We start from the raw sequence: 6,724 nt of genomic DNA, 5'->3' as shown, positions 1-6,724 counted from the left end.
CAATCCCTTCTCCTCCATTCTCCTCTCGGGATCTTGGGCACGTACGCACACGGGCCCGGCGTGAGTTTTAAGCCACCCGGTCCAAGACACGAACCGCGGTCGACTACGTGGGAGTCCAGCAACACAGCCATTATGCTAACTGCTGGTTCCCTGGATGGTCCTGATTTCAACACTTCAGACCCCATGCCAGGTAACAGGTTCAGAAAACACCTCCCACCGCCACCCTCGGAGGAGCAGCTCCAGCTGTGCCCCTCCCAGCTCTGGGCGGGCAGGGCAGCGCAGGGCAGGGCGGGACAGGGAGCACACACTGCCCGAGCCTGCTGCAGGACTGGCCGCTGGTGTCCTCCGTTGCCTTTGACCCTTCCAATCCCAACCAAGGCAGGCCTAAAGCATGAGGCTGACCAAGTGTGCTGTGAGCAGTGACCCCCAGATTTCCTGTCTACTGGGAACTGGAGAACGTGGCCTGCCTTGGAAGCAGGGTCTTTGCAGATGCAATCATTTAGGGCGAGGTCTGGATGGATCAGGGCGTCCCATATCTGATGGCTGCTGTCCTTCTAGGAGGAGCCAAGGGGCCAGACAGTGGCCCAGCAGTGAGCCCGATGCTCTGTGAGATTGACCCATGTGGGAGGGTTCTGGGTTCAGGTCTGGAGACCTGAGGACATTGGGCACACACGTACCCAGGAACCAGGGCCGGCTGGGGTGGGTCACAGTTGTTGGGAATGTGTCTCTCTATCTCTGTCTCTTTCTCAGTGAAGAACTAAACTTCAGAAAAATAAAAAAGGGGGAAAGACACAGAAAAGACATAAAGGGAAGACAGTCATGTGAAGACAGGCAGAAATGGCACTGGTGCCTCAACAAGCCAGGGACCACCAGGAGGAACTGGAAGAGACGAGAAGGGTCCTTCCCTGGAGCCTGCCGAGGGGGAGGGAGCATGGCCCTGCTGACACACCTGGAGTTCAGCCTCTGGCTTCCAGACTAAAAGCAAATGCACTTCCGATGCCGATGCCGTAAGCTCCCAGGCTGTGGTGGTCTGTTAGGGCAACTTCGGGAAACTCCTCCAGCAGCAAAGAAAGTGACGCCTCAGAGAAGGGGCTGGTTGCAATCTCTGGGCTCGAGGTGGCCCAGCGCCAGGCCCTCCTCCCTCCTCGGGCCACCCTTCTGCGCGTCCACTGGGTTTAGAAGCAGCCTCTCTTCAACACCTCCCACCCCCACTTACAAGCCGTTGATTACGATGAAGATGTGCAAATGTCCCCACTTCCGCTGAATCCAAATTAGTGTCATTACAGGAAAGAAGACCAGATAAAAATACCAAACCCGAGGAGTCAGCAGATGCAGCAGCAACGTCTGTCTGAACCGGCCGGGGCGCCACACGCTGCCAGGGCAGCGCCCACCTTCAGCCCGGCCACCCTCCCCTCACCCGGCTCCGACCAGCCCGCGAGGTCCCCAGCTCCCAGCCTGTGTTTGCCTTTTTCATCAACTAAACAAAGCAGGAGAGATGCAAACACAGCCTTGGGGGAGCGGTGGGCACAGTCCTCCCTCGGTCACCGGGTGGGGCCGTGGGGGGATAAATTACTGCGCAGCAAGTCCAGCTGCAGCGGGATGTAATAAAATGTGTTGCTAAGATACAAGTACCAAAGAAGTTCATTAAAGGACACTTTAAACGGAGCTGCCAGACTCTTCTCCCTTCAAAGCCTGCCTATTTGGTGCCGTCCCTTGTGTTTATAATTAGATCCACGATGTGAGAGGCTGCATCCCCCGTCCAAGTCCACTCAGCAGAACGCGTTAATAAAATAACTCCAACGAGACACTGACTGGGGGGGAGCTGGGGGACTATTTTATTTACAGAAATATATTCGAGTTCCACTTAGTTATCTAAATGAGAGACAAACACCCTTGAAGAACCTCAACAGTTCTCCGGCACACTGCACTGTTCCCCCAGAGAGGTCCAGGCTTCGCCCTGGGCTGCAGGATCACTAACACTCCAGCAGAGTATTCCAGAACCCAGAGCCTTACAGTCAGAACCCTGGGGTCAGAACCCCAGGGCTCTCTGTGCCTGACTCTCGGCACCTCGCAATCCCAAGGCTATGGAGGAACCTCAGCGACCCCAGGTCTGACTCTGGAACTACCTAGAGCCACCGCAGACACAGGTGAGGGAGGAGAGGGTCCGGGAGTCACAACCATGGGCAGCGGGCAGCAGGTGAGGCTCCAGGCCATCTGCAAGGTCAGGGCCACTGCCCACCTGCGCTGGGCCCCAGACAACAAAGAGGAAGGGGCCAGGTGCCATAGACACAGCAGAGGGAATGTGTCAGGGAGCTCAGAGGATGGCCACAGATGGGACAGTCACCTCCAAAGTGTAAGGACGTCTCTTCTAGGCAGGGTGTCTGGAGAAGGCTGAGGTGCATGTCCATGCTAAAATATCAGAAGAGTTCACCGGGCGTACATTCCCGTTCGAGGCCGGGAGCACCACCAGGCCTATCCTGCCCACCACATCCCCAGCAAGGGGGGCGTGTGCTGACCGTCGACCGGCCCACGAGCCGGGCTGCCCACCTGAGCGTGCTCTCTGGACTCGCTGTCACTATAGAAAGGGGCATGGGGCACAGAGCACCTGTGGTTCCCTTCCGGCCCCTACACTGATCACTCTGGACCACCCTCGTCCACTCCCGCAGGATGCCACCAGAGGTAGCTCTTGCAGTTGCCTGGGCTGTGCCCACTCTGCCGTTCCCGGGCCTCTGACCTGGGCCCACTAAGGTGCCAGTGGCTGTTCCGTCACTGTCCTCCCAAACCAGAACCAGCCCCTGGAAGGACTTTCTTGAAGTGGCGGTTGAAAGCAGGAAGAAGGTGAGCAAAGAAAGCGCGCCTTCGGTGGGGCTGTCAGGCTGCAGTTTGGGAAAATCACCCTGGCATTTATCTGGGTGCGTCTATTACCACCAGGACACGTTAATCACAGCCGAGAGCCGCAGCTGATTGTAGGAAACTACCTGTCACGGGCGGGCTGCGCTCAGCTACACGCACCCGGTCTCTAATGTGTGTATGTGCTTAATTACATTTTCAAGTTCATTTACATGTGCAGATAGGCTTCCCGCCTGAGTGACATCAAAGAGAGACACCTCTCCTCCCTCTCCTCCTCACCCCTTCCCAGATTCCTGCCCTTTCTCTTTGCTGGGGCAGAAAGCCTCTCCCCAGACGGATTACAGCTTCCCCCGGGGCCAGCCTGCTGGCGTTCCCCAGGGAGACCCCAACAGACCCCACTCCTGCACCTCCCCAAACTGCCGCCTCCACTCAAGGGGTCGGTCGATGGGCAGTCATTACGAGGGGGCTTCAGAAAGTCCATGAAAAAAAGGAACTAAAGTACAAGTTCTTTTTGCTGCAACAAATTATTGAAATCTGTGCATGAGTTTTCCACAATTCTCATTCTCGATGAACTTTCTGAAGACCCCCTGTATGCCCCCCAAGATGGCCGCCCCATTACCTTCTTAAAGGTACTGGCCTCTGCCCCAGGGCAGACCACAACGCACTATGACGTGCATGGGGCTGGGCGACAGGGCACTGCAGGACTCCTCGGAGCAGATGGTGAGATGCCCCTCCGCCTGGGGCCCTGCGGTCAGTGGGCATCGACAAGCTTCAGAAACAGACAACTCGGGGCGGCCGAACTGGCCACAGCCACCCAGAGCTTACCTGTGCCAACCAGAACTCAGCTGCTCTGAGGGCCTACCCACCACCCCGAACACCACGAGGGCCCACCTGGTTGTCGGCACACACAGGCAGGGCACGCTGCACTCTGCAGGGGCCCAGCTCCTCCCACAGGGCCACCCGCAGGAAGGCAGCCTGGAGAGAAAACTCCAATGAACCGGACCTCGTCGTCAAAACCAACACCACAGGCTTCGGTCCGGCTACAGCACAGTGCTGAAGCCTGGAACCTTCCACGCTAGCCCTGGGTCCTGGGCTCGATGCCCACCTCCGCCCTGACCAGGGCCTCAATTTCCCACCTGTGGGATGAGGGGCTACGCCGAGTGCCCTCTAAACCCCCCTTGACCCACATCCGGTGATTTCAGCCCTAAGTCATCAGGCCAAGTCTGGGATGCACACCCCTCAACCTCCACCGCATCCCACCTCTGGACACTCCAACCCACAGAGAAAAAGTGCAGTTCCGCGCTTCCGCCCCAGCGAAAGCCACGGCGGCTGCCTGGCTCCCCGCAGCAGCAACTCCCGGTCTGCCAGCTCTCCATGCCTGGATCATCGTCAATAAAGTAATTCGGGCAGCTGTTCCCTTCGCCCAACCTTGCTGTTGCACAATCCCGCCGGCCCTTGGGACGCTCGTGTGCCCTCAGGACATGCCGCCCAGGAAGCTGCGTTATCCCTGCTTCGAGACAGACACCCAGCCAGGTCAGCCCACCCTAGCCTTCTTCAGGCTGAGGGTTCGAGTCAGCCCTGGGCAAAAACATCAGAAATCCCCATGGATGTGCTCCTTTCTACTGCGTTTTAAGAAGACCAACATAAGTAGCAAGTCAAAAAAAAAAAAGAGGAAAATGTGAAGTGCAGCCCATCCGGGACCACAGGGACACCTGCTATTAGCAGCCAGAGGTTGTAACCAGGACGAAGCTGCATCAGCAATTTCTCCCAGCACTGGAATTCGCTGCTGCTGAAGAGCAAGTACCCGCCAAAAAAAAAAAAAAAAAAGTCTTAAGGAAGCACATTCGCGTCTTTGGAGAATAGAGGCCATATCTAAATGAACAACGCCTCACCTTGAAGTACGACATGACAACATCAGTAATAATAACAAACAGCACGTCTAAGTCAGTGACAGTCGGACCACAGTGGCCCTAATGCCAGAGGGGAAGGTGGCAGGTCTGGGCCCTTCCTGAACTCCAGGGAGGACAATGTGCTTTGGGAAGAAACTCCCAAAGCCTGTGAACAAGAGCCCTCCACTGCAGAGCCCCACTCCCTGCCACACACTCCCCAACCGGCTCTGAGGAAATGCAGAGTGGACGCGGACCCGGACACCAGAAAGCTCAGCGACTTTCTACTTCGGAGGGAAATTTCCAGTCTTGATTGCCAGAACCGTCTGTAATCTGCTGGGGCTGGTCCCCGACACACCACCTGCGTTTATGACCTGCACATATGCCCTGGGGTACGTTCAGACTCAGCGCCCCACATTCCTGGGATGAAGCTACATCACTCACACCAGCCGGGGTGAAGATGGTGCAGTCAGGAGCCCGACAGCCTAGGACTGGACCACAGCGCCCGCTCCAGCGGTGTGACCTCTGCCAGCCCCAGCCTCTCTGGGCCTCAGCAGCCCCCTCCTGAGCAAAACAGAAATTAGCAGTAGGCCTTCCTCGAGGGCTGCACAGGGGCGTATGAGTCAGTCCTTGGAGAGCCCTGGGAAGCCTGCCTCAGAGCCAGCAGAAATAGGGAGGTGCCAATTTTTTTTTTTTTTTTTTTTTTTTTAGTTTTTATTTATTCTTTTGTGAGAGAACAAGAAACAAGTGCACCCCCAAGAGGGTCTCGAAGCCACCACCTGCCCCTCACACACGTCCTGGGATGTCAACCTGGGGCCTTCGGGTGGGCCGGCTGCAGAGCACCGTGTCCTCACTGCCGTCACCGTGGCTGGCCGCTGCTGCTCTCGACAGTTACCCACTGGGGACAACGTCGAAGCCCCACTCACTGAGGACACTGCGGGCTGGGCTTCACATGCTACCTCACTGAATCCTCCGGTTGCCTCTCTCACGGTATCTCGAGAACACGGCCACACGCCAAGCCCTCTGCGCTCTGGCTGGCAGAGCGATGTCATTCACTCTAGAGTATGGAGAGCAAGCCTCCACACCGTGCCACTGCCAAAGGCCAGGGTGCTGCCAGGTCAGGGCCAGGTTTGGCACTCCAGCCTGTTCAGTCAGAGCCTGTGCTGAAACCTCTCCACTTTGGAGACAAGAGTTAAGTCTTCTGGATAGCATCCTGGAGGACTCCTGGGCAGCGTCACAGTGGCTAGGCCAACACAGAACCCCCAGGGGCCTCCTCCACACCCCCACGTGTCACCCCACGTGTCCCTGAGAAACTGTCGCATGACAAGAAGCTCTATGTTGAGGGAGGACCCTCAGGAGCAGCGTGACCCACAGTGGAGCAGGCAGCGCCTCATCCTCAGCGGACCCGAGTGAGCCGAAGACAGCGCTGAGCCCGGGATTCAGTGCCGAAGAGACAAAGGCACCGAGGGAGAACTTGAGACATGGCGGGGCTAATAATCAGCCCACAGCTCTAATGAGGCGTCATGGGATTACCAAAGTTATTATCAGAGTCGTCTCATTGGAAAAATCCAGTTAATTGAAATCAAATGTGCAGTTTGACAGCAGGTGTTTTAAGAGGCTAAAATATCAAAGTGAACTCTTTAGACTGGTTGAAGCTGATGGCGTGGTCAGTGTGGTCGTCACCAACTTGTACCAGGGCAGTCAGCCTGACACCCTCTGTGGAAAGACCGTCCCCCAGTGGGGACAAGCAAAATGCAAGGGCACCTGGCCAGGGCTCAGGGAGTCACACCCATGCTCACCTCTAGTATCTGCTCGCAGCTCCACTTCCACGTCATCTGAGCCCAGCTCATCTCGATAACGAGGCCGGTCTCACTGCACGCACCTTCCACGGGTAAGCGGGGAGCCGCAGTGCAGACACCTGCCCATCGCTCAGCAGGGTGCCTGGAGCTGGGCCAGGAGCCCCAGCGTCCTGACTGGGGCCCCGCTCT

The 6,724-nt window shown here is 57.1% G+C and overlaps 1 protein-coding gene and 1 long non-coding RNA gene across 2 annotated transcripts in view; one reads left to right on the top strand and one right to left on the bottom strand.

Annotated features, from left to right (window-relative positions):
• The window catches only part of PHF21B (PHD finger protein 21B), a 104,255-nt gene that overhangs the window by 89,197 nt on the left and 8,334 nt on the right, over positions 1-6,724 (bottom strand). The window lies entirely within an intron of this gene.
• LOC102472959 (uncharacterized) lies at positions 2,037-5,391 on the top strand. Its single transcript, XR_336862.1, has 3 exons — positions 2,037-2,147; positions 2,667-2,838; positions 4,053-5,391. It is a non-coding gene; the product is annotated as an uncharacterized LOC102472959 (long non-coding RNA).

This window comes from Tupaia chinensis, unplaced genomic scaffold (assembly GCF_000334495.1).
Source record: "Tupaia chinensis unplaced genomic scaffold, TupChi_1.0 Scaffold143651_1, whole genome shotgun sequence".
Taxonomy (NCBI): Eukaryota; Metazoa; Chordata; class Mammalia; order Scandentia; family Tupaiidae; genus Tupaia; species Tupaia belangeri.
This window is presented reverse-complemented; position numbering and strand designations above follow the sequence as displayed.